General features: G+C 44.0%; 1 protein-coding gene across 1 annotated transcript in view; it reads left to right on the top strand.

Moving 5' to 3' along the window:
• Nucleotides 1–26,871, top strand: part of CPA5 (carboxypeptidase A5) — a 90,392-nt gene that overhangs the window by 24,044 nt on the left and 39,477 nt on the right. Inside the window, exons 3-8 of the mRNA XM_004272198.3 lie at nucleotides 5,079–5,160; nucleotides 5,592–6,018; nucleotides 6,975–7,073; nucleotides 16,741–16,940; nucleotides 17,051–17,110; nucleotides 18,048–18,132. The gene's annotated coding sequence lies outside the window, so the exon portion shown is untranslated. The remainder of the gene's footprint in view (nucleotides 1–5,078; nucleotides 5,161–5,591; nucleotides 6,019–6,974; nucleotides 7,074–16,740; nucleotides 16,941–17,050; nucleotides 17,111–18,047; nucleotides 18,133–26,871) is intronic.

The raw sequence follows: 26,871 nt of genomic DNA, 5'->3' as shown, positions 1-26,871 counted from the left end.
ACGGACAAAGGATTAATCTCCAAAATATACAAACAGCTCATGGTGCTCAATACAAAAAAAAAAATAATCCAGTAAAAAAATGGGCAGAAGAACTAAGTAGACATTTCATCAAAGAAGACATACAGATGGCCAAGAGGCACATGAAAAGATGCTCAACATCACTAATTATTAGAGAAATACAAATCAAAACTACAATGAGATATGACCTCACACTGGTCAGAATGGCCATTATCAAAAAATCTAGAAACAATAAATGCTGGATTGGGTGTGGTGAAAAAGGAACCCTCCTGCACTGTTGGTGGGAATGTAAATTGATGCAACCACTATGGAGAACAGTATGGAGGTTCCTTAAAAAACTAAAAATAGAACTATCATATGATCCAGCAATCCCACTACTGGGCTTCTACCCTGAGAAAACCATAATTCAAAAAGAGACATGTACCACAATGTTCATTGCAGCACTATTTACAATAGCCAGGACATGGAAGCAACCTAAATGCCCATCAACAGATGAATGGATAAAGAAGATGTGGCACATATATACAATGGAATATTACTCAGCCATAAACAGAAACGAAATTGACTTATTTGTAGTGAGGTGGATGGACCTGGAGTCCGTCACACAGAGTGAAGTAAGTCAGAAAGAGAAAAACAAATACCGTATGCTAACACATATATATATATGGAATCTAAAAAAAAAAATGGTACTGATGAACCTATGGGCAGGGCAGGAGTAAAGATGTAGACATAGAGAATTGACTTGAGGACACGGAGCGGGAGGGTGAAGCTGGGGCAAAGTGAGAGTAGCAGCGACATATATACACTACCAAATGTAAAATAGCTAGCTAGTGGGAAGCTGCTGCATAGCACAGGGAGATCAGCTCGGTGCTTTTTGACCACCTAGAGGGGTGGGATAGGGAGGGTGGGAGGGAGACGCAAGAGGGAGGGGATATGGGGATATGTGTATGCATATGGCTGATTCACTCTGTTGTACAGCAGAAACTAACACAGAATTGTGGAGCAATTATACTCCAATAAAGATCTATTTAAAAAAAAAAAAAGGTTAAGAATCCTGGCCAAGGCTACTTAGCTGGTAAGCAGGGGAGTTGGAGCAAAACCCATATGCTTTTGTTATAACACAAGTTAATCTCCAGATAGAATCCTGTATCTCACTGATCTGTCTATATCTGTTAGTTTACTCTCCATTATACTATCTGGCTAAAGGGACTTTGGAATTGTTTATTGAGATAATTACTTATATGTGATTGAGTAATTTTTTTTTTTTTTGCGGTACGCGGGCCTCTCACTGTTGTGGCCTCACCTGTTGCGGAGCACAGGCTCCGGACGCGCAGGTCCAGCAGCCATGGCTCACGGGCCCAGCCGCTCCGCGGCATAGTGGGATCTTCTCGGACTGGGGCATGAACCCACATCCCCTGCATCAGCAGGCGGACTCTCAACCACTGCACCACCAGGGAAGCCCTGATTGAGTAATGTTTATAACGATGACTTCCGTTCACACCTGGTCTCTACTGCCAAATAGCTCAGAGGGTTTAGGCATAGCAGGTGGTCAGGGAAGGAGATTTTTCCACAGGCAGCTCAGCAGTAAGTGTGTAATAACTACGCTTGCTGCCATGTGGGCTGATGCATAGAGCTCTCAGGCTCTCGCTGCTCCTATTCACGTGGCTGAAAAATCTTTCTTTCTCAGGATACAGACTTCTCTTATAATGCAGCGGACGCCTGGGTTGAGGTTTCTTGGCTGAGCTCTGGAGTGCTCACCATAGGCGCTTGCACAGAAAGGGCTGTGTGCCTGAGCAAATTGCAGATGGTTTTAACCAATAGTGTCATCCTTACCCCCAAGTCTGTTCTTGCCTCATAGTAGGGAACCCAGCAAAGGTGGAGGCCACCATGGCCTCAGCAGCTCCCATGGGATGCACGGCCTAGGCAGCCAGCTTGGTGAACATTTAGAGCAAGGGGAAGCTGGCCTCTGAGCATTCAAGTGGTTGGGAAGCCAGGATGCAGGTTGGCTTGGAGGGGGAACAGTGCTGATGGAGATGAAGATGATGGTTTCTCCCCCCACCACACCCCCAGGTCTCTGTTCATTCCATCTAACTCACCTACCTCCCCAGTCTCTCTCACTCTGCTGGTGTCTTCTGTCCTGGGATTCACTCATCTTAAGGATAGGATGGTGGCCAGGATGCCTAAAGGTGCACAGCAAGCATAGAACAGGAAGAAGTTGCAGAACTTGTAACATCAGCAGTAACTGGTTGGCATTTAAGAGTTCTGTGAAATCATCTCTTGTGGTGGCTTCTAAGCCTGGCTGGGGATGCAGGTGAGAAAGGCACAAAGAACAGGCCACTTGGCTGCCCACATGGTAGAAGGGGGAGAGGTAGAAGCTCAGCACCAAGGTGACTATTGACTCTCCAGAACATGGGACACATGTGAGGGTGACTGAGAGTGGATCACTAGCCATTGCGTGGTGGCAGCTGGCCAGCCCTGGGTATTGGAAAGTACCAGAGTTAAGAAGAGCTCTAGGAGCACGTACCTGTGTGGAGTAGGAGGGGGGGTGAACATGGCAACCTGCAAACCCCAACATGTCCCCCTTCCCAGGCCAATCTTCCATCTTCAGAAAGAGCTTAAGGTCTGTGAAAAGATTTCCAGGTGGTGGAGATAGGTTGTGTTCTGCCACCCACACTTTCAGGAAGGTATTTTCCAAATAGAGACAAGGACAGTGAGGGCAAGAGAGAGGCTGCCCTTCACCTGGCACCCACTTATGTTCTCTCTGTTTCTAGATATTGATGGGCTTATGTTCATGAGAATAACATAAGATTCTCCCCACGCCCTGCCAGCTTTTAGCACCATCTGAAGTCTGTCACCAAGGTTGTCTGCTCTGGTTGGGGAAAACCTCGTGGGTGATGGGAACTGGTCCTAAGGCCTGGGTGGCAGATTGGCTAGGAAGGTAAAGAAAAGGGCTGGACATCCAGGCAGAGGGAACAGCATGTGCAAAGGCATAGAAGGGCAAAGTATATGGTGAATTCGGAATTTCAGTGAGGCTGGAGCCAAGAATGTGTAGAAGGGAGAGGTCGAGGAGAGACAGATGGGGAAAGGCTCCATTCTGCACCAGCCTTTCCGCCCTGTCTCTCTGCATGCTGCAGATGTGTCTTTATCCTTTGGAGCTGGGTTAATTAGGACATGATGAAATGCACTGTGGTTTTAATCATCATCTGGGCCAGTTAGATTCACTGTGTTCCCTTATCATGAACAGTGCCCAGGAGTATGAAAGTCCTGTTGTGAAGTTATCACTTTGGGAGAATTAAAACACATGCTGTGGATGAATGTGTAACATGATTTTCATACTCTTAAGAGCTCCTTATTCTTATGTTTCTCTTTTTTTTCCTCTTCCTGTTCCTTCTCTCTCCTCTTTCTCTTTGTGATTACTCAAGTCAGTGCTGTATTTTACCGATGCCTCATTTTGCTAACAGAGATGTCAATGCACAGGCACTTTCCAGAACACCCATTTTTAAGACGCCTCTTTTTCTGGGGTATTAGGGTGAGTTGTGACAGAGCATGAGTTCTGCAGATGGGTCCTTGTACTCAGCCAGGAGGAAGGATTTCTCTTCTGTTTTCAACCTGTTTCTTTTGCAAGGCTGCTTTCCTGTGTCAGGGAAATGGTGGTTTGATTCCCCATCTTTGCAGGGCTGCAGTCCAACACCTAGCAAGCCTGTTGGGTTCAAGCTGAGACCCGCCAGCCAGTGGCTTCTCCACCATGGCCTCAGCAGCTCCCATGGGATGCAGTTGGCTGCCCACCTCCGAGAACCCTGTGGAGACCGGATGAGCTGGGAGAAAGTGAAGCTTCATCAATGGCGTTTCCTCCAGACTTGCCATCTGCAACAGAAGTAACTCTGCAGTGGACCTTGCCTCCTTGATGCTAGCCTAGACCCCACGGAGATCCCCCAGAAGCTCCCAGAACAAAGTTAAACTCTGAGAGTCCATCCGGATTGAGCCAGTTTTCTGATGAGGAGATGCTGATCTGCCACATGTGGCTGCACGTTTAGCTCCCTGTGACAGAACCATTTTCTCTGTCAACAGGTCCTTCAGCCCACAGCCCTCTCCAGCAGCTTTTCCTGCATTCATTTGTGTTAAAGGGATGACGCATGTGACAGCGTCGAGTGTGGATTCATTCGGGCCGTCACCTAGCAACGGCCTAATGGCTCCCCTGGCTTTCTGAGCCGGCCCAGAGCACAAAGGCAGCTTTTCAGGCTCGGCCTTCTCCCACCCACACACAGGACTTCAGGGGCCTCTACCCCTGCTGCTGCTGCGGGAGCTAAATGGTGTATAGGAAACAAGTGCGGGACAAATAACAAAGGGGGATTCGGGACTGGCCCCTATCAGGGCCCCATAGGGAGGATGAATCCCGAGTTCAGCCCCAGTACCATGCATTTGTATAGGGTTCTGGAGCTGGAAGGGCCTGGGAGAGCACCCAGCCTCTCCCCTCTTTGCTAAGAAGAAAAATAACTAACCCTCCAAGGATGGAAGGTCTATTCTCTTTTCTAGCTCTTTCCAGCATGGACATTCAGCCAGAGTTTCAGTCCTAGACCCTGACAGTGAAGAAGTGCTTCTTTATGTCTTGAGTTAGCTTTGCGTGTAACTCAGGAACATTCCTTTCTGCAAAATATATATGTTTTTCATTATAAAGTAATATGACCACATTACAGAAAACAGATACGAGGGGAAAAAAGTAAGTCATCCATAATCCCATGACCCGAACATAAGCACTGTCAGCATTTGCTATATTTCCGTTGTCTGTTTTTCTTCCAATGCATCTGCTTTTTCCATACTTGCAATCATGGCATACATACAATTTTGTGTCCTGCTCTTTCACTTAATATTTCCCTTAAAGTTATACCATAAGCACTTTTTCATATTTGCCACGTAGTCTTATTTTTAATGGCTATACATTATAACCAAAGACTAGACCATTTCCTCTCATTCGGCCCAGTTATGTCTGGGATAGTAGGCCTGAGGTTTATTTGCCGGCTGAAAGCTCACCATTATCTTTTACTTTTTTTTCCTTTCTCCAGGGACCAAGTTTTCAGGATTAATGTCAGAAATGGAGATGAGATCAGCAAACTAAGTCAGCTAGTGAATTCAGACAACTTTAAGGTACCTAGTTCTCCTTCTCTTGGGTATCAATTAACTTTAGTGGGAGAAGACTCTTGCAGCACTGGCATTGTTATTCCTGAAGAGTTTCTGTGTATAATCCTGTATTAGTCAACATGCCTTTATACAATTGAGAGGGTTGGTGGGGGAGAAGTGCTGTAGATCGCAGCAGTGCTGTCCAGGGAGATGAGAGGCCTCAGCAATGGGCTCCATCTTTCTGTCTGCATTGACTTATTACTTCTTGGGCTTTGCCAGGTATTGCCTGCTGGGGAGGCCTGACCAGATAAAATTATGAAATGGCGAAGTTTTCCCTTGTGCAGAATCCAACCCCTCAGGGATCACCGAAGCTTTTGGCAGCTGTTCTAGAAGAATGAGCTCATTGTGCCTTTTACCTGAACTATCCTTTAACCTGGTTTTACTTCTGTTCTCTTCAGCTCAACTTCTGGAAATCTCCCTCTACCTTTGATTGCCTGTGGATGTCGTGTTCCCTTCTGTCAGTCTGCAGCCAGTCAAATCCTTCCTGAAGTCCCAGGGCTTAGAGTACTTGGTGACTGTTGAAGACCTGCAGGTGGATAGGCCAAGGTCCCTCACTGGTCTCACATAGGACCAAGCAGCCAGAGTGGACTTGAGACATTTTCAAGTTCTGGTCTTATTCTTCTCCATTTAAAAGATGAAGACATTGAAGTATATGGAAGTAAAGTGCAGTGACTTGTTAGAGGAACATGTTGTACTAGAAAGGGCATACATGGGTTAGGAAACCAGCCAGATCTGGATCCAAATCCTGATTTTGCTAACTGCTAGCTGTGTGACTTTGGACAAGCTGTTAACCTCTTGAGACTCTGTTTCTTCATCGGTAAAACGGTAATAGTTATACCTACTTCATACAATTTATTGAGAAGTTTAAGTGGCTCAATGTACATAAAATGTCTAACAGTGCCAGGTATGTCATAGATGCCCCACAAGTATTAAGTCCCTCTCCCTTTTCTTATTTGAAGTCAGGAGGGAAGAACAGAGTGTATGGTGGGTAGAAGGTGGGGCCCTGGTGGGGAGGTGCTGAAGACCAGTCATAAAAAGCATCCTTTGGGAATTCCCTGGTGGTCCAGTGGTTAGGACCCCACACTTCCACTGCAGGGGACATGGGTTCGATCCCTGGTCGGGGAACTAAGATCCCGTGTGCTGTGCGGTGCGGCCAAAAAAAAGCATCCTTTGAGAAAGGGAGAATGTCACCAGCAGCCCCCAGCAGAGGCAACATCACTGCCTAAGCCAGACACCAGCCTCATGAGCTGTATTTGAACAGCAGGGCAGTGTCTGGCTCATGTTCTCTCCTTCACTGAGGTGGCTTGTGGACTAATTGGTGATTTGGCCCAGGAGTTTCCTGATGGTGTGAGCAGCTGTGAGCTTATTAATCATCCTCACATGTCACAGACATCTGCCAGGAACCTTCAAAGTATGAGTGGTTGTAAGAATTTCTTTGTTTCTGAATGGTTTCCCAAGCTGGGTATTTCAGAGGCACTGGATACCAGATGCAGACTGATGGCTAGAGAATTTGTGGTATAGAATAACCAAATAGCACATATGTTGCTTCCAGGAAGTAAGTAGGTTTTGAATGAGGTGATGTACATTGGGCTCCAAGAAGTAAGATTATATAGATATGTGGAAGAAATCAGACCTCCTTTTACACCTTGACATTTGTGCTTCTTGATATGTGTGCCAAGGGTGCTGCCATCTTGGCTACCACATGTCCCAAGATATGGTGGAAACAGCATGAAGCTCCATCCCCAAAGGATCACTTTGTAATGTTGCCCTGTCTGTTTTAGGCCCTTTTAGATAATGAAGATGAGGAAATGCAGTACAATGAAGGTCAAGAACGGAGCAGTAATAACTTCAACTATGGAGCCTATCATTCCCTGGAAGCTGTAAGTATTTCAGAGCAGGTTAAGATCAAGGTCATTGGCTACTCTTCAATTCTTTTCTTTTTTTTTTTTAATTTTAGAATTTTTAAAATCTTTTTATACAGCAGGTTCTTACTAGTTATCCATTTTTCAATTCTTTTCTAATTCTTTGTTTGTTTATCTCCCACCAACACCTAAGAGCATAGTGAAACACAAACTGAACATTTTCTCCCACGTGCTTCGTTCTTTTCTTAAGCAACCCCTCAAAGAAAACCATGAAATAATTGCAATCATTTCCAGTCCTTGTAATTCAACCTTCTTATACCCCACCAGAATCCCTGTATTTTATTCACTCAGATTAAAGTGTTTCTTATCCCAGGCAAATAGACAAGTGATTATTTCCAAGGTTAACCAAATATTTCCACTCATTTATCATGACTACTTATAACGTATATTTATTCCATAATGCGCTTTGGTGCTGTGTTTAGTTAGAAATCACTTATATAGATGACTGACTTTCAAGGTAAGCCAACCCTTCAAATGAGAAATTTAGAGCAGAATAATTTAATATGATATTGGAATTTGAGGAACCAAGAAGGACTGGAATGGAACTGAATCACATAGCATACGGTTTTCTTAGGTCCCTCAATGTCTTCTTCCTTAGTCTGGAAACTCTCTATTAACTCAGGAAGACACCCCAAATCTAAATTGGTATTCTTCCTATAGCTGAATATATGTTCTTTATATCCAAAGATAGAGTCCTTGGCATGCTTTTCATGAGGCATATCCTTTGAATTATTTTTCTTCTAGATGAGGTTTTTTTCAAAGCTTGACCAAATATTTCCCCTTCTTTCCCAGGATTGTCAGTAGCTTTGTTTAATGTGTACACTTCCAGCCGCACTGCCCCTTGATCCCTCTTGTGACCAATGACATACAGCTGCAAAACACCTGGATAAAGTTAGGAGTTCAGTCCAGGGCCATGGACGAAAGCAGAGCTAAGGGCCCACACAGGGATCAAACCCATGATGTTAGCCTCATTAACATGGGGCACTCCCTAGCTGAGCTAACCAGTAGCAAATGTCACCCCAGATTCTGGAAACTCCATCCCCTCACCTGCCTGCTGCAGGAGCCTCACTTTCCCATCCACTCACTTTTGTTCTCTGGCTTTAGGTATCATTGTCATCTGGCTTACAGCCATCTATCATTCCCTGCAAGGCCTTTTGCTGTGGGTTGGTGTACCATCTCCCTTCTGACTTGTTCATAGTCAGTTCTTTTTAAAAACAGCTTTTAAGAGCTCATATTCCACAATCACTTGGGCCTTCTTAGGTCTCTAAAGGGAATTTCATGTTTGTCTCTGCCGGGGTTTCTAGTTTCAGATCCTTTGTATGTATTGTTGTGGTTGCTGTTATTGTTGTTAGTTTTGTGGGTAAGTTTTCCCCTGATGTTGGCAGTATGAATTTGCACCCCTCATCTGGACACAGCTTAGTGTTTTAACTTTTCCTGGGTGACTCTCTTTCCTCTCACGACTCAGGGCAGGCATCTGACGTTCTAGGGTCAGTGGGTAGAGTTTCCAGGCCCTTTGCATGGCCAGAATTACCAATTCCCAGCTCTCAAGTTCCAGCTCCTTGCCCCATGCAGGGTCCATTGCCCTCTACTCCTATTCCTGGTTGCTATAAACTCTCGGTGCCTAAAGTGGATATCTGGTTCTGGGGCTTCATCTTCTGCCCTTTACTGTGTTACCTTGTTCCCTCTAAATTTCTGGCACCCACAATTTTTCCTTTTTTTTGGCTTTTAAATTTGGCTGGGACTCATTTTCATTGTATTTTATCTGGCTTGTCTATATATTTGGGAGGTAGTTTCTTGCTTCTGCTCAATCTGCCATAATGGCTGCAAGTCTGATAAATCCTTTAAGCTTGATTTTATTCTATATTGATTACACATTTTCGTTCTTGGTAAAGCTCCTTCTTTCAATTTTAAGGTCTAAACAGAAATTTGTTTATTTCCTTATTTCAATCCTCAAAAGGTTTGAACAACTAAGATGGATGAACTCCATTTAAATCAAACTTTTTTTTTTTACTGAAAGCAAATGGAAGCATTTGTAGCCGTGATTTATATAGCTCTTCACGTGCCCTCTCAAAGCCTTTGAAGAATCATTTCCAAAGTGGGGTGCTTGTATGGCAGGGTATAAGCAAGATGGTCCACTGGGATGGAGAAATAAACTATTGCAACTTCTATTTATATTTCTACATATATTTGTATTTATTATTATCTTTAAAATAAATTTATTTATTTATTTTTGGCTGCATTGGGTCTTTGTTGCTGAACGTGGGCTTTCTCTAGTTGCGGCGAGAGGGTGCTACTCTTTGTTGTGGTGCACGGGCTTCTCATTGCGGTGGCTTCTTTTGCTGTGGAACACGGGCTCTAGGCGCATGGGCTTCAGTAGTTGCAGCACATGGGTTCAGCAGTTGTGGCTTGCGGGCTCTAGAGCGCAGGCTCAGTAGTTGTGGCACGCGGGCTTAGTTGCTCCGTGGCATGTGGGATCTTCCCAGACCAGGGCTCGAACCCGTGTCCCCTGCATTGGCAGGCAGATTCTTAACCACTGCGCCACCATAGAAGTCCTGTATTTATTGTTAATGCAACAATTTTTTTTTAACATCTTTATTGGAGTATAATTGCTTTACAGTTGTGTATTAGTTTCTGCTTTATAACAAAGTGAATCAATTATACATATACATATATCCCCATATCTCTTCCCTTTTGCGTCTCCCTCCCTCCCACCCTCCCTATCCCCCACCTCTAGGTGGTCACAAAGCACCGAGCTGATCTCCCTGTGCTATGTGGCTGCTTCCCACTAGCTATCTATTTTACATTTGGTAGTGTATATATGTCCATGCCACTCTCTCACTTTGTCCCAGCTTACCCTTCCCCCTCCCCGTATCCTCAAGTCCATTCTCTAGTAGGTCTGTGTCTTTATTCCTGTCTTGCCCCTAGGTTCTTCATGACCTTTTCTGTTTTTGTTATTTTAGATTCCATATATATGTGTTAGCATATGGTATTTGTTTTTCTCTTTCAGACTTACTTCACTCTGTATGACAGACTTTAGACCCATCCACCTCACTACAAATAACTCAATTTCATTTCTGTTTATGGCTGAGTAATATTCCATTGTAGACATGTGCCACATCTTCTCTATCCATTCGTCTGTTGATGGACACTTAGGTTGCTTCCATGTCCTGGCTATTGTAAATAGAGCTGCAATGAATATTGTGGTACATGACTCTTTTTGAATTATGGTTTTTGCAGGATATATGCCCAGTAGTGGGTTTGCTGGGTTGTATGGTAGTTCTATTTTTAGTTTTTTAAGGAACCTCCATACTGTTCTCCATAGTGACTGTATCAATTTACATTCCCACCAACAGTGCAAGAGGGTTCCCTTTTCTCCACACCCTCTCCAGCATTTATTGTTTGTAGATTTTTTTTTTTTTTTTTTTTTTTTTTTTGCGTTGTGGAGCACAGGCTCCAGACGCGCAGGCCCAGCGGCCATGGCTCACAGGCCCAGCTGCTCCGCGGCGTGTGGGATCCTCCCGAACCGGGGCACGAACCCGCATCCCCCACATCGGCAGGTGGACTCCCAACTACTGCACCACCAGGGAAGCCCTGTTTGTAGATTTTTAGATGATGGCGATTCTGACTGGTGTGAGATGATATCTCATTGTAGTTTTGATTTGCATTTCTCTAATTAATGATGTTGAGCATTCTTTCATGTGTTTGTTGGCAGTCTGTATATTTTCTTTGGAGAAATGTCTATTTAGGTCTTCTGCCCATTTTTGCATTGGGTTTGTTTTTCTGATATTGAGCAATGCAACAATTTTTGTTTCTATTTTTTGTTTTATAATGTACATAATATACTTGTGTGGTATTATATATATTCATGGTGCATACTGAATTTTTTTTTTTAAGAAGATGTTGGGGGTAGGAGTTTATTAATTTATTTTATTTATTTTTGCTGTGTTGGGTCTTCGTTTCTGTGTGAGGGCTTTCTCTAGTTGTGGCAAGCGGGGGCCACTCTTCATCGCGGTGCGCAGGCCTCTCTCACTATTGTGGCCTCTCTTGTTGCAGAGCACAGGCTCCAGACGCGCAGGATCAGTAGTTGTGGCTCACGGGCCTAGTTGCTCCGCGGCATGTGGGATCCTCCCAGACTAGGGCTCGAACCCGTGTCCCCTGCATTAGCAGGCAGATTCTCAACCACTGCGCCACCAGGGAAGCCCAACTGAATTTTTTTTTTAACTGATGGAGAAAGTGATAAAAAAGTTTGGAGAGCAATGCTTTTTAAGAACCTTGGCTAAATGGGACCCTTGCTGATTATTGAGCCTAGTATACTGCAAAGGGCCACACTGTTGGAGCAGTATCTGCACAAGTCTCTCTACTCTAGTTTAATGGGCTATAATTTTGTGGACAAATAAAATGTGTTTTTCTCTAGAAAACTGTAGAAACGGATTCTTAGGCAGTTGCTTAAGAATAAGTATTCCATGCCGATAATATTGACAACCCCCAGGTTAGGGGACTGTAAAAAATCATTAAGATCAACAAGATTAAGTTCACATATACCCACCCAGAGCTGAACAAAATTTTTAAATGCTCCTGTGTTTACCTTTTCACAGTTCAGATTTACCATGAGATAGACAGCATTGCCAGAGATTTTCCTGACTTGGCAAGCAGGGTGAAGATTGGGCATTTATTTGAAAACCGGTCAGTATATGTACTGAAGGTGAGGCCCCATGCACTTTGAAGGGCCCGACTAGACTCAGGTTCCTGGTTCCTTGTGTCCAAGATTCAGCCCTCACACCTCTGAAAGAGGTAGCTTTATAGGACCTCCTTGACTTTAGGGAGGAGGGTGAGGTGAGGAGACATCTACCCGGATTCGAATTTGGTCTGACAGAGGGTCCCCTGCTTCTGCCTAATGTGGGAGGAGTAAGAAGGAGCACATCGCATTCCAAGTTTTGGCTGAAAAGCAGAATCAGGAAGAGATGGGAGGCGGTTAGTGTTCTAGAAAGCTCTCAGATTGGCCACAGTATTTTCCCTCCATTCCCATCTTCTGTAAATATTAAGACAAATTGGGATGGGCCTAAAAATTCTATTCTGCTTATTTTCCTTATTGGAAAAGCAATCTAGGAAGCTGATTTTAGGGTTGATGTAGTTTTAAGCCCAGTCTATGATCCTTGGCTGCATAAAGCCTAATTTCCAGATATTTCTAACAGATTTCAGGTCTATATTGGCAAAAGAAATAGAGAATTTATGGCAGTGACATAAATTACATAAATAATCCAGCCAAATGAATAAAAAGGAATTTGGAGTTACAAACCATGGAACAAGTGATGGTGCCTAGAATTTGTCAAACCCTTGAATCCATACAGGCCCTGAGGAGCCCAGGTTTATAGCAATGGTGAAATTACCGGTGGGAGAAGACCTGCCATTGAGCTGGTTGCTGTAAAATTATCTACATGAATTTAGATTATTTGCCAACTGCTGGAGACCCTTGCTTCATTAGCACCAAGCTCTGACCCAAGGGGGCCCCACACTAAAAAGCAGCAGCCAGAATTCATTTCATGCTGTTTACAAAGAGCTTTAGTGAACCCTCCCTTTCCTCATTTTAAAACTGATTTCATTTATTGCCTCAAGTAGAACAGGCTGGTTCATGCACTTTTGTGTCTCTCTGTTGGGCTACCATTTGAGGTCTTTCAAGAGGCATAATAGTATCTCTCATCACACGGGCATTATAATTCACAGTAGCAATTTTTTCCCCTTCCTATTTGCTTCCAACCTTGGAGTGGCTCAAGCTGCCCGGAGCTGCGGTGCTGCAACTGGGCCCTGCCAGCCAACAAATTAAGCTCCCTGGTCACGAAGAAGCCCGATAAAGGGATGGTGCCCTCAGACATTTGGTCTCTGAATGATCTTAAATTGATTAAATGAATAGGGGCGAGCTGGGAAGAGGAGAGGAGAGGTGAGCGGAGACGCAGGCGGGCAGGAGGGTCATTTTCTGGCCTCTTTTTCCTTCCACAGTTCAGCACTGGAGAAGGCAGGCAGCAGCTGACCATTTGGCTGAATTCAGGTATCCATTCCCAGGAGTGGATCTCACAGGCCACGGTGATCTGGACCGCAAGGAAGGTCATGTTGCCTTGTATTACCCCAGAATTCTGTTGGGCCCGGATTGCCCTGCAGCGTCCCACACAGCTAGACCCTGGCGATGAGATAGGAAGGCACTATGCACAGACATGATAGGCTGGGGGGGGTGCCTTTTCTGATTGGAGAAGCAAAAGATCAGAGCCCCATAGTCAGGCCACTGTGGCTAAATGACAAAGTGCATTCATAGCAGCAAGCAAGCTAATGAGCTGCAGAGGTGGCCCTAAAACCCTGACCCACAGTCAGTCCCGCAGGAAGGGAGCAGGGTCTTCTCAGTAGCAAAGCTCAGGTAAGCTTTACCTTTAGTCCCTTTCAGGCCACCCAGACCCTCAGGGAACTCATGCTATCTCCATGTCCCTCTGGAAAGTCTATTTTAAGCCAGCACCAGTGGAGGGGTGGTGCAAGTGGAGGATCCATCTTCCCTACCCCTAGCACGGGGAGGGGGCGTGCTCAGATTCCTAATAACTATTATGATGTGCGGCTCTCCCCTCCCCTGTTCCCGCCCCCTGGAAGGAATGAATAAACAAGGCAGCCCAGGACTCACTGAGGTTGATGTCATCAGGCAACCATGTTTCCCCAGGTTTTGAAGTGCTCCATGGGCTTTGCAGAGCGCTGCACCTATGAGGGTGGCAGGGAGGCTGCAGAGGGTGGATGCTGTTCTAGGAGTTGGGCATCTTGGGAAGATAAACGGACTTAGACCTAGCAACCCAGCCTGCAGGGCACAGCTGACAAGCTCGTTGTCTCTGCTTAGACTGTATCTGATTATGGGAAGGATCCAGCCATCACCTCCATCTTGGAGAAAATGGATATTTTCTTGTTGACTGTGGCCAATCCTGATGGATGTGTATACACACAAACTCAAGTGAGTAATACTGACAGAATAGGCTGGGTTTGGAGTTAAGACTTTTTTGTTGAATTCCTTGCTTTGCAACTAAATAGTTGTATGACCTTAGAGAAAACTTCCACAAAATGTGCACGTTAGGAGCTTCCTTGGGGTCTCATTTTCCAGTCATTCTCTGAGCTAAGAGTCACCAGGGAATATTTTTTTCTTAGAGAGGATAGTCTAATGAACTCCCTATTATGGATCTTGAACAATTATCAGCACTTTACCAATCTTCTTTTCATTTCTTTCCCTCCCACACATTTTTCCTGATGTATTTTAAAGCAAATCCCAGACATAAGGTTACTTCATTCAAACTTCTTTAGTAGTCATCTCTAGCTGATGATAATTAAAACAACGAACAATATACCACTATCAACTGTAAAAAATTAATGGAAGTTCTTTAATATCATCTGATATCCCTAATTATCTTTAAACTGTCTTTTGAGACAAGTTTGTTGAAATCAGGATCCAAATAAGGTCTGTACCTGCATTTGGTTGTTACGGCTCTGCAGGCTTTTTTATTCTACAGTGGTACCACCCCCGCCCCCCCCAACATATCTTTTAAAATGTCATTCATTTGTTGGAGAAACCAAGTAAATTGTCCTGTAGAATGTGTCACATTCTGAATTTGCCTGATGGCTTCTTTGTTCTATGCCATTTAATTTATTCCCTCATCTCCTGTATTTCCTATTCACTTGTGGTCAGATCTAGATGCTTGGTTGGAGTCAGGTTAATTTTTTAGGCAAGGATAAAATAGTTGCCGTGCACTTCCTGTCACATCAGTGATCACTGAGGCCCATAATGTCCATTTGTCCCACTTTTACTGAAGCCCAAAGTTATTCAGTGGACTCAGATGGTGTCAGCCTGGGTCCCATCAGGGCATTTTGGCGAGGTCCTTTTCTCCGGGCCAGAAGGGCTAAACCTCCTCTCTCTGGGGCATGAGAGACTCCGCAGTTAGTGAGGGCTGAAGCCCCGATGATCCTCCAGATCTCTGGAGTTGCCTCCAGAGCTGCAGGCAGCTTGTCCCATCCATGGTGCCATCTCCATCATAGTCCCCCAAAGAAAACCTTCACCTCTCCTGTGCCCTGACGCATCTCTGAATGTTGTTCCTTCCTTCGTGAATTTTTCCGAACCGATTATGGAGGAAGACACGGTCTCTAAATCCTGGAAGCTCCTGCGTTGGTACTGATCCAAATAGAAATTGGAGTGTTAGTTTTGCAGGTAGGTTGGGGAGACAGTTTTTAAATCCTGCTACCCCTGGGTAGTCTGGTCCACAGGCCTCTGAGCTGGCAGTGAGGGAGCTGGTTTCCAGGCTAGTTCCATTGCTGGTTCATTGAGAAACTTGGGTAAGTCCCTTATTCTCTCTATGTATCATTTTACTATTATTATTTGTAATTTTGAAAGGGAATGGAGGAACAATTCCTGTCCTCCTGAGAGAATGCTACTATTTTAAAAACTATTCTGTCTTATATATATAAATTCATGGGCCTGCTTTGTACCCTGGCCATCCCAGCTTCTGGGCAATACCGGATGGGTGGAAGGGCTGTTGGTGGCAACTCAGAAGAGAGCAATTAGCACTGTTACCCCAACAGGCAAGATCACATTGTGAGGATTAAACTACAGCAGTTTACCCTTAGATGTGTAAATATGAACCTCAGCCCTTTGATGTCATGGAAAGAGAATGAGAATTAGGAGTCCTGGGTTCTGAGTTCCAGTTATTTAAAAATCATCCCCACAATAGTGCCAACTATGTGCCAGGTACCTTCCCATGTATAATCTTATTTATTCTTCTGACTTGGAGACTGAGTTTTCTTGTCTGAAATGAAACAATTGAAGCTCAGAGACAATCTCAAGAGCATATGGTTGATAAGAATTAGGACCTAAACTCACTTTTCAATTTCAAAGCCCGAGAGCTCTCTTTCACTATTCAGCTGTACTGATGTTTTGTTTTTAGTGTAATGTTTTAATGTAATGGTTTTAATTCTCTTACTTGCATAGAAATACCACAAAAACCACTGGGGGAAAAATAATGTGACTGTGGGAAAGGAGCTGATACAAATGTGGGAATTGAGGGTGTCAAAGTTAAGTTACAACAGGGGTGGTTTCACACATACACCAGATACCTTAGGGGCCTATATTGTGAGGTAATACAGAAGGCAGTAATTCTAAATACCTGTCAAATAATCAAGAGATTTTAGCCACAACAATAGATTATCTTTGGCAGCACTTGGCCATTAAGATCTGAACCAAGAGAATGAGTTGACACCAGAATAAATGGAGTCATTTTCATTATTAATTGGTATTCATATTAATTATCTAGAATACTTATTAATTGACAACTCACCGTCAAGTATGATATTAATTATTTATGACAACTGTTGGTGATACAATACAAGGTCAGCTCTCTCCATTTAGAGGAGTTCTACCAGTTTTCCTGCCCATGTGTGGCACATCCAGCACCCCACTGCCACACCCTCCCTGCAATTTACATACACTATGGACCAGATTCTCAGGGAGAAGCTAGTAATGGCCTGCCTATGCCTTCTCCCCCTCCTCTGGGTAGAGTACCCTGCATTTTTGTTTCCTTAGCCTATGGGTTAAGGTTTCTGCTTCGGCCACCCCCCACAGGAGAGGGAGCCAGTGACAACCCTTGTTCCGAAGTATACCATGGAGCCCACGCCAGTTCAGAAGTGGAGGTGAAACTGGTGGTAGATTTCATCCAGGAACGTGGGAATTTCACATGCTTCATCGACCTGCACAGCTACGCACAGCTGCTGACGTATCCATGTGGGTACATGGTCAAAAAGGCCCCGGATGCTGATGAGCTGGTAAGCGGGGCTGCATCCAGCCCTGGGCATGCTTTTCCCCTGGGTGCTGCAAAGTCCAGGAGCAGGGCTTATTTCAAGAAGCCCCAGTATTCTCTCTCTGTTCTTTGCAGTGTGCCATCAGACCTACTGGGAATAGGAAGAAGATGATGCCTCTTATTTCTGAGTTTGCTGTGAGTTCCAAGAACCAAACCCAACCCTGTCTTTCCTTCTCACTTGTTTTTCCGACCAAAACATATTGCAGACCCACTGCTTGCCAAGAACTGTGGGTAGCATTGTGGTGGGCAAGGGGGAGGTGCTCCTCACTTGGTGTAAGGTAGAGTTTAAGTAGGGTGTAGGCCACAGCCTAGGGGTGCTCTGGGTCACATGCAATGACTCACCCCAGGATGTGAGCAGGCACTTAGGGTGAACTGACTGGAGTAGGGCTGGCATCCACAGAGTGACTGCAGGCCTCTCTCTCCGCGCTGGTCTGCTTGAGTGTGCCCCTCTGCCCGGGGCCACAGCTAGCTCACACGCCTCCCAGCAGATGCAGCCCCACCCAGGGCTGGCCAGGTGTGGACTAGATTCTGCTCTCGAGGTGCTCTGTGTAGGGCACATCCATATATGGCATCCCTGTCTCCACCTCCTCTCTGGGAGCACCTAACTCTTAGAAGGTTTTCTCTTGAACATACTTGCCCTTCCCTCATGTTCATGAACATGACATTCCCTTCCCTCAGGATAGGTGAAGATGGTTGTGCCTTTATTAGATTTCTAATGGGCTGGTGAGCAGCCTTCCAGATCTATGAAGAGCTTGAATACAGTTCCTCCAATTTGTGTTTATAATATACATGCTTCAGAATGCTTATCTGGTCTTCTTCCACCTCTCTCCTTACCCCCTGCCCCAAACTGGAAGTAAAGAACTGAGGATAAGAGAAGGAGTTGGAGGAACCATACCATTTCCCTCACTTCATAGTCAGGCCTTTGCTCTGGTTGGTTGGGAAAGAAGGAGACCAGGAGGGAACATTGAGGGTGGGGTCGGGAATTTTTCAAACCACTGCAGTACAGCACAGCTGAGGAATGTCTGGCTTCGGGATCCATTCTTTCTCACTCTGATGATTTCCCCACTCCTAGGATGAGGTGGCAAGGTGTGTAGCCAAAGCTCTGGCTTCCCTGTCGGACCCTGAGTACCAAGTGTGTCCTACCTGCACCACTGTCTGTAAGTACTCACTGAGTTTATTGGTTATAAGGAAATGCTCTGAGAGGATACTTGAAATGGAGCGGGAGAAGAGCTGCAAGTCAGCCTTCCTATGTTGTAGTCTTTTTTTGTTGTTAGTGATAGGCTGAATTTATGTCAAGTCTGTGTGATGGTAGCTGTCGCGTGCGGCCATCTTCATCAAACTGAGGTGGTGGTACGGTGGGTAGAGGGGAACCCCTCACCTTCCTGTCCAAAATGAACATGTGTTGAGCATAACAGGCTTAGGTGAGGGGTTCCCCCGACAATCATTAGCATTGAGCTGAAAAAACAAAAACTCTACCAAGACTTCAGACCTGAAGATGGTCTTGAGGCCCATCATCTACAACTTAACCCCAATTGGAGGAAATACCCTTGTTTTGGTTTCTCACTGAAGTGTTTCATCTGAGCATTTCACTCTATTCCTGCTGAGATCCTTCCAGTTCCCTTATTCTGTGAGTCTGATCTTTAAATTTTTTTTTATTTGTTTGTTTTGTTTTTGCGGTACGCGGGCCTCTCACTGTTGTGGCCTCTGCCGTTGCGGAGCACGGTCTCCGGACGCGCAGGCTCAGCGGCCATGGCTTACGGACCCAGCCGATCCGCGGCATGTGGGATCTTCCCGGACCGGGGCACGAACCCGTGTCCCCTGCATCGGCAGGCGGACTTTCAACCACTGCGCCACCAGGGAAGCTGTGATCTTTAAATTTTTAGATCAAATTGAAGGATATGATTATTCTCCAAGGCCCTAGCTATAAATGGGAAACAGAAACAAAAAATGTGGGGAGCAAAGCTCCTTTCAAGCAAGTGCCCTTCTTTTCCCCTCCTGTGCCTCTTCTGTAAATAGTCTTCCAACAGTTGGTCCACCCTCAAAGCCCCTGCAAACTTGTTGATAATTCTTTCCTTTTCCATACTGTAACTTGCTGTCCCGTCCTACCTACCTCGCCCTCAACTAGCTGTTCCCCTCAGTCTTCCGCTTCTGCGAAGATTCTCCAACCTACCTCTTGGGTCCTCCTCTGTACTCTGATCTCAGCACTCTTGTCTGTTTCACATGCCACCAAGCTGCATAAAGCACTCAGCATGATGCTGGTGGTTGTGTTGCTAATTGCAGCAACAATCCAGTAATTACTCATGGTTTATTATTACTAGTGTTGTTGAATGGGAGCTCCTCAGAGAACAAACACATCAGGAGAGGTTCTCCACCCTCTAATTAGTCAGAACTGAGTCCTACACCAAAGAGAGCTAAAGGAACTTGGCAGGAGCCTTCTGAGGAGGTCCTCTCAAAAGATCTTTGCGGGTCACCAGGGTCCTGGCTTTTGGGTCAGATGCCAGTTTAAAGAATGGCCTTTTCCTCTCATGTCAAAAACATTCTTCTCCCCAGCATAAGCTGTGCCAAAATTAGGAGATACTCATCAGATTCCTCCAGCAGAAGAGGAGAAAGGCTCTCCTGAGCATTGTCCAGGATACATAATATTTCCTACCTCTTTCAAGAGCCCATCTTCTGTATTTTTTATAGGCTTTGTCTGCCCTCCTTTCTTCCCCAAAATGAAATCAATTTTTGTATAAAAGCACTCTAACTCCCTGGGTTATTGTATGTGTTATATAAGTAGTTGACATTTGTCCCTTCAAGTGCTGAACTTTTCCTTAGATTAATCATTTTAGATGAAAATAATTCTAAAATGGGTTTTCACACTTTCCTGCCTTCTTAAACAGAGTATGTAGAAGAGATTTAAGCTCTGTTCTTCATGACTGAGTGGCCTTCTGAATGTCAGTTGTTGTATCTTGAAGGCCTTCTGTGCTGTACTGGACTGCTCAATCCTTTTGCTGAACAGCGCAGCCTGTTTTGCTTCTTTAACTCTTGTGTCTGCTTTTTAGAGTTTTCATGTCTCCTTCCTCAGGCCACCTTCCTCTAGCAACCCTTTCCCCTCCTCTGGAAACAAGTTCATTGGGCTCGTTTAGCTCATGGATAGATTGTGAGTATTAAGGATGTTCATGACAGCATTGTTTATAGTCACAAAAGACTGGTAAGCAACTAAATGTTCATCAGTAGAGTGCTGGATAAAAACACGTTTGGTGCATTACTACAGTGAAACACTACTCAGCCCTTAAATGAGTGAGGTGGATCTGTATGTGCTAATAGGGAATAATCTTCAAATGTTAATTGAAAAATACAGTGTATACAACAGTGTTATTAGTATGTTCCCATATGTGTTTTTTCCTTTTTTTTTGTAAATTTATTTATTAACTTATTTATTTATGGCTGTGTTTGGGTCTTTGTTGCTGTGCCTGGGCTTTCTCTAGTTGCGGCGAGAGGGGGCTACTCTTCTTTGCAGTGCGTGGGCTTCTCATTGCGGTGACTTCTCTTGTTGCGGAGCATGGACTGTATGCATGTGGGCTCAGTAGTTGTGGCGCAGGGGCTTAGTTGCTCCATGGCATGTAGGATCTTCCCGGACCAGGGCTCAAACCCATGTCCCCTGCATTGGCAGGTGGATTCTTAACCACTGTGCCACCAGGGAAGTCCCCCATATATGTTTTTTTTTTTTAAAAAAGAGTAGGTAGACTTAGCAGGGACCCAAGTAAAGTGAAGTTCATGAACCTGATCACTTTGCTCAGCAGAGGTCTTCTTGGCCCCTTCCTGAATTTAAAATCTGTTCTGAAATACTTGAGCTTGCCATGTAAATAACTTCTAGAAACTTCTGGTGCCATTGCCTGTTTTTTTAATTCATCATTTTTTTTTAGTGTAGAGAAAGGCTGTGGGAATTACATAAGAATTTCAGAGAGTATAGGAGAGCCTGTTCCATAACCTCTGGGAGCATGTAATTGTAGCAGAAGCAGCATCTCTAGAAAATCACAAATGGTATCATGAGAAACAACCTTTAGGAACAATGGAAAAACAAAGGGACCCATATTTTCATTTAGTAGACATATATATTATATAATAAATGGACCCCAAGTCGGTTGAAGAAAGCATGGGCTTTGTCATCAGATGGATTGGGTTTAAATTCCAGCCTTGCCATTTTCCATCTATATTTTCTTAGATAAATTATTCATTCTGAACCTGGATTTTCTCATCTGAAAAACAAGGACAGTAATACCTACCTCATTGGCCTCTTAAAGATGAAATGAGATCATAAGTGTAAACTTTACAGTATGATGACTGGCTCATGGTAGATGTTCAACAAATGATAGCTGCTATTACATTGTTATTTTAGTATTCAGTATCATCTACACTTTGCACTTTTAGCCAGTTTCTTCTCTAGTAGAGTTTTGACTGGAAGAAGCAGGAAAACAGGCCTCTTGCCTTTCGGCAAAGAGAAGTCCCAAGGGCTGTGCTTCTTTCTCTCTGTGTATCAGTTATCTCTTGAGATGTAAAAAACTATCCTAAAATTTAACAGCTTAAAACAATAAACATTAATTTTCTTACACAGTTTCTGTGGGTCAGGAACTCAGGAGCTTCTTATCTGGGTGGCTCTGGCTCAGGGACTCTCAGGACGTTGCAGTTAAGGTGTCTTCCAGGGCTATAGTCATCTAGAGGCTTGATGGGGCTGGAGGATCTTCTTCTCAGATGGCTCACTCAGATGCCTGGCAAGTGAGGGATAATTACTGGCACTGAGTTCTTCAGCACATAGACCTCTTTATAGGGCTTCTTGAGTGTCCTTACAACATGACAGCTGGCTCCCCAGAGCCAGTGATCCAAGAGAGAGCAAGGCGGAAGCCATGATATTTATCACCTAGCTTTGAAGGGCACACACTTTCATTTCTGCAGTCTCCTGAAAAACAGGTCAAGTTGGCCCTGTCCAGTGTAGGAGGGCACAACACAAGGATGTGAATACCAGGAGACAAGGATCATTGTGGCTATCTTGGAGGCTGCCTACCACACTCTGTAAAGATTTGCTTCCAGTGACCTGAAGGAGTCTACACAGTGAGTTGGTGACAAGATGGAAATGAGGATTTAAAATCTCTTGGATTGAGACTAGTGAAGACCCTCATGGTGCAGGACAGTCTGAGACATAGGGATCAGGCCAGTGTTTATGTTGTACGCCTGATGACTTTCAGAAATAACTGTAGATCCCTAAGGAACCACAGGTGGGCAGAGCTCCAGGCCCCTTTCCATCTAACCCTGAAAGGAACTAGGCTTCAAAGGTGTTTTCTCTTTTGACTTAACAGATCCAGCTAGTGGCAGCAGTGTTGACTGGGCATATGATAATGGCATCAAGTATGCATTCACTTTTGAGTTGAGAGATATTGGGCACTATGGCTTCTTCCTGCCAGCCAACCAGATCATCCCCACTGCAGAGGAGACCTGGCTGGGGCTGAAGACCATCATGGAGCATGTGCGGGACAACCTCTCCTAGAAGAGAGCCTGCTCTGTCTACATTTATTTATCTACATGTACACACACACACTGAGGCCACTATTAAAGGGAGCTTATTCCTTCACATGTGAGTCAGAGCCCTCTGGCTTTGTAGAGAACACAGGTCAGCCCCTCTCCAGCCCCCTTCCTTGAAGTTTGTGCATTCTGGTGGTATGCTTAGAGAAGCACTTCTGCCACCCTGCTGTATTTTGGTCCCGCTGTTTCACTGAGCCCTTTGTATGCCTTTCCTTCCACATAGCTGGGTGGGCAGGCCACACTTGGGATCAACCCTTCCTGGGTGGCCTGTCTCTACCTCATTTTTAGAATAAAAGGACATGTGAAATGGTTCTGTAGCCTCATCCAATCTAGCCACGCCCATGATCTTGCTCTGGTGGAGGCCCCAAGGGAAATGCTGTGGGAGATAATGTTTGTCTTTTAGATTGGTCTCGGAAGATGACGCATAACTTCCTTCAATATATCTCATCTTTCTTGAACATATTTTTCTTTGAAAAATAAATTCCGAAGGGTCATCAGTATAGGTCATCCCTCTTTTCTGTTTTTGTTTATTTATTCTTAGTCTGAATACAAAGTAGAGGATCACGTCTCATCACTGGGCCAAAAATTCCCAGATACTACAGTTCTGATCACATGCTTCTCTTTATCATTCAGTGTAACTGGGGATCCCAGAAGGGGATCTGTGTCTTTATAGGTACTGCTCACTCAGAAACGCTGGATGAAGTGGTGATCTAATAGCAGGATTGCTAAATTATCCCTATCTGTCCTAATGGGCTTCCCTCTACTTTGCCTTTTGAACTTAACTTCAGAGATCTTTCTCTTACCCTATTGGTCCTAAATCACTCCGCCGGCCTGGGTAATCTCCCTGCCCGGCACATTACAATTTGTTCTCTGGTGTACCTTGTGTTTCCTTCTCCTGGTTTTTGTTTTTGGTCTTTAAAGTTGCCTTTTTCTATTTTGCATCCTGGACCATGAGTACCAAGGTAGAGCAAGGATTCATCAGTCAGGCTCCTCTTGCTACATTCCTCCTTAGCATGTACCATCTGCCTTTTTTCTTTATTCTTTTTTTTTTAAATTTGCCTTTTTCGAACATGTCTGTAAATCTTATCCTTCTGCCTAGGATTTGTGCAGCATCTGGTGTGTGCTCATAAGCCAATAAATATTCAGTATGAGTCTCCTGATCATCCTCTATTCTTCGCCTTCACCTGAATGGAACCAAGCCGTGGTTTTGAATATGCAGCTCTTTATAACGTCAAAAGTCAGTTTTAATCCCTGTCCATATCACATGACATGTAGGAAGGCCTTCTCCATCAGGCCGAGGGGCCTCCAGGGTAATGTTACCTTGGTGATTTCGCTCTGGTCCTAGGTCTAGTTCTTAGTTTTTCAGCTCAGAGGCTTGATATTCTCTGTATCCATATTGATTAGACTTGGGGATGCTGACTCATGCCTAGAGAGCTCAGATGATGCAGATGATAAAATCAGAATACGAATTTATTAATTTACATCATGGCATGTAACTGTTCAGTGGATTGGATCCTCACGTCGGCCTGAACAGTACATTCTCTCCCTGTAGGCAAAGATACATGGGAAGCCAAATTATAATCAGAAGGTTGTTTAGTGAGCGGGGCGTCAGAGCAAGGAAAGTTAATTACAGTCTATGATTAGAATTTTTAATGGTATCCAGCTCTAATAGCATGATACATCCAATTCTATAACCAGAACACACCTGCCAGCCAGCTGGTCGCTTGTGCTGGCTAGTCAGAGCTGCCTCAGACCAGACAATGCCTCAGTAGACCTGACAATGCTTGCCTCTGTGACTCGCCTGTAACCTGGCTCTATTTGTGGAACCCCTCTGCTCACCCCCAAGATTGAGATTGTCCTTTAGATTCCTTAAGAGAAAGATTTATTAGCAAGGCATTAAAAAGCCATAAAAGAATACCTGTGACTATAATAAAATTAAGAGCTATTAATTAAAAGACACCATGAAGAGAGAAAAGTTGCAAACTAGGAGAAGATAGTCACAACATTCATAATACACTCAACAGATGAAGGAGATGCAAAGAACTCCTACAGATCAGTAAGAAAAGAACAAATAATCCGATAGAAAAATGGACAAAAGATATGAGCAAGCATTTCACTTAAGAGGTAACAAGTATTTTGATAAAAACAGGAAGAGATGATTACTGATGGAAGACGTACAAATCAAGACCAAAATGAAATGCCATTTTATACTTATTCAATTTACATAAGTCAAAAAGTTGGAGAGGGTGAAGCTGGGGCGAAGTGAGAGTAGCATCGACGTACATACACTACCGAATGTAAAGTAGTTGGCTGGTGGGAAGCAGCAGCAAAGCATGGGGAGATCAGCTAGGTGCTTTGCAATGACCTAGAGGGGTGGGATAGGGAGGATGGGAGGGAGCCTCAAGAGGGAGGGGATATGGGGACATGTGTATGTATATGGCTGATTCACTTTGTTGTGCAACAGAAACTAACACAGTATTGTGAAGTAATTATACTCCAATAAAGATCTATTTTAAAAAAAAGTTGGGGAGGAGGTAGATAATAGGATCTTTTATACATTATTGGTTGGTGTGTGAATTAGTAAAATCACTTTGGAAAATAGTTGGGCATTATCTTCTAAAGTTCATACTTTATGATCCACCTATTCCACCCCAGGCATAAACCCAAGAAATTCTTGTAGTATACAACAGGAGACATAAATGAGAATGTTCACAGCAACACTGTTCATAATAGCAAAAACCTAAAAACAACTTAAAAGTCCACCAGTGGGAGAATGGGTGAGTAAGTATGGTATTTTCACATACTGAAATATTATACTACAGTCAAAACAAAATTTAGGGTGATTTCCTTTCTAGAAAGTTCCAAATAACTGGGAAAAATATATATATATAATTTATATATACACATATGCTTATAAGGAAGGCATAAAATTTGATAAAACTGTGTAAAAAAGGGAAGCAATAGTGAAATAAGTCAGAGAAAGACAAATACTGTATGTTATCACTTATATGTGGAATCTGAAAAATAAAACAAACTAGTGAATATAACAAAAAAGAACAGACTCAGATATAGAGAACAAACCAGTGGTTAACAGTGGGGAGAGGGAAGAAGGAAGGACAAGATAGGGGTAGGGGATTAAGAGGTACAATCTACTATGTATAAAATAAATGAGCTATGAGGATATATTGTGCAGCACAGGGAATATAGCCAATATTTTATAATATAAATGGAGTATAATCTTTAAAAATTATGAATCACTTTGTTGTACACCTAAAACATGTAATATTGTTAATCAGCTATAACTCAGTAAAAAGGGTTGGGTGAAGGGAAGCAAGGTATAGTAGGCATGCTCAGACCCCTTTTCCCAGTCAGGTGCACTCATCCCCAGCTGCTAGGAGTGTTGGCTATCAACAGCTCAAGGCCCCATCCTTCTCTGGAGAATTGTCCTTAGCCAAATGAGGCCTGCCTTACCTAGGAAGCCATGAACCTGCTTTCTCTTTATCACCTTCCCACATGTCAGCCAATGACTGCCTGACTCGGGGTACAAACAGCTAGTCTTTTACTTCAAGGTAGATTCAATGCTGTGGTTCAGTGTATGCTTGAGAGCTCGGAATCCAGCCTCCAGCAGATTCCTCATTCTTGCTTAGCTTTTTTCCCCCCTGTCCCTCCCTGCTTCCTAAACTCCCCTTCTCCTGAGAACTCCCTCAGTAAATCACCTAAGCAAGAATCCCATCTCAGGCTCTACTTCTAGGGAAATGAAGAACCTGGGATTCTGAATGATGATTACCTTAGATGGGGAGGGGCTCGGAGATGAGATAAGGGTCAAGGCTCTATGGTGAAATGAAGGACCTTAGCTTTTGTTTTAGGTTATGTTTCTTTTTTTTTTAGGGAAGAAACCTAATTCAACAACTAAATAAATAACCAAAGAAGTCGTGCCATTAACCAAGGATTATACTTAATCTATTTCTATGGACCTGAAATCCCATTTTTAAAAATGTTATCAAAGATATAGATTTTTTTACAAAAAGGTTTTACCATTCAACATGCATTTATTGAGAGTCTAATGTCTGCCAGGGGCAGTTTTAGGTGCTGGCAATGCAATGACAAACAAGGAGACAAAATCCTTTCTTGCATGGAATTTCATTGTAGTTGGAGAAACAGGAAGTTCTCAAGTAAACAAATTAAAAATTTTAATTTGGGTAATGAGAGCTGCTATAAATAAAAGAAAACTGGCTGCTGTCAGGAGAGTGATGGGTGGTGGTGGGGCCTCTAGATTGGAAATGTTAGAGAAGATGGCATCTGGCTTGTATTGTAAAAGTCTTCTTACCTCTCTTTTT

Source organism: Orcinus orca, chromosome 9 (assembly GCF_937001465.1).
Source record: "Orcinus orca chromosome 9, mOrcOrc1.1, whole genome shotgun sequence".
Taxonomy (NCBI): domain Eukaryota; kingdom Metazoa; phylum Chordata; class Mammalia; order Artiodactyla; family Delphinidae; genus Orcinus; species Orcinus orca.
Note: the sequence above shows the minus strand (reverse complement) of the source record. Positions and strands in the feature narration are given on the sequence as shown.